Below are 1,316 nucleotides of genomic sequence, written 5' to 3' on the forward strand. Positions count from 1 at the left end.
AAAATTGCTCTCAGTACATTGAGTCATGTGTTCGGTCACGCTCTTTGCATTGCCTTGAATATTACTGATAAAAGTGATTTTTAAACAAATCTGTGTTGAATACACTCTTAGTTTACCCACAGATAGTAGCATCATGACCTAGCCTTCAGAAGACTAGTTAAACCAAAGTTTTCAAAATAAAAGCCTTTTCCTTAAAATGTATTTGATGTCAGGTGTTTTAATGAGACATTCAACATTCATTCATTTAAAAAAACAAACATGTTGACAATAAAACGTTATAAAAATTATTCTAAGGATTTATTGAACTTCTCACTATGTAACATGTTTAAATGTATCTGTGCTGGGAAGAAGTTATTTTAATGCCCCATGCTCAGCCATTTCTTCAGTCCTTATACATCTTTGTTGAATGTCTGGAAATACATTTTGCTTTATATGTCTCTCCTCTCCCTGTAGTTTTGACCTGCTGATCCTGAAAGAGGTGGTGCAGAAAATGGCCGGCATCGAGATCACAGATGAGATGACCTCAGAGCAGTTGGAGGCCATGACCGGAGGGGAGCAACTCAAAGCTGAGGTATATAGTTTCAAGTACAGTTATCATTCTTCAATGCAGTCTTGTGTGCAAGATCAGTCTGATTACCTGGACCAGTGCTATATCCAAGCTCACCTCCATCCCATTGTGACTCTTTCAACAGGGCGGCTACTTTGGCCAGATCAGGAACACTAAGAAGTCATCACAACGTCTGAAGGATGCACTGCTGGACCACGAACTGGCCCTGCCACTGTGTCTACTCATGGCTCAGCAACGAAACGGAGTGGTTTTCTTAGAAGGTGGAGAAAAACATCTTAAACTTGTTGGCCATCTCTATGACCAGGTATACACCCTCTCTAAATATATGAATCCAATCGATCTCTTGGTTTTAGAAGTAAAGTAAACAGTAAATGTGCCTGCGCTGTCCAACAAGATAAACCTAAAACATAAGTGTTGAAATTTACTTATATTTTTTGTTGTTGTTGCTAAGGTAATTCTTTGTCTTCTTGCAGTGCCATGACACTTTGGTGCAGTTTGGTGGTTTTCTGGCCTCCAACCTCAGCACAGAAGACTACATCAAGCGAGTTCCCTCTATTGACATCCTTTGTAACCAGTTCCACACTCCACATGATGCTGCCTTCTTCCTGTCTCGTCCAATGTACGCCCATCAGATTTTGGTAAGTCGACTGCTCTTTCATATACTCTGTGCATCATGTCACATTTCTGTTATAAAGAGAGATTCTTGTCTTTGCCATCAACACATTGGTCATGCATACATTTTTGTAAG

The 1,316-nt window shown here is 39.8% G+C and overlaps 1 pseudogene; it reads left to right on the forward strand.

Moving 5' to 3' along the window:
- The first annotated feature begins 391 nt into the window (after positions 1 to 391).
- Positions 392 to 1,273, forward strand: LOC111670262 (THO complex subunit 2 pseudogene; annotated as a pseudogene).
- Positions 1,274 to 1,316: the final 43 nt, after the last annotated feature.

Source organism: Seriola lalandi, unplaced genomic scaffold, assembly GCF_002814215.2.
Source record: "Seriola lalandi dorsalis isolate HSWRI2012SDOR001 ecotype SW California unplaced genomic scaffold, Sedor1 jcf7180002005694, whole genome shotgun sequence".
Lineage (NCBI taxonomy): Eukaryota > Metazoa > Chordata > Actinopteri > Carangiformes > Carangidae > Seriola > Seriola lalandi.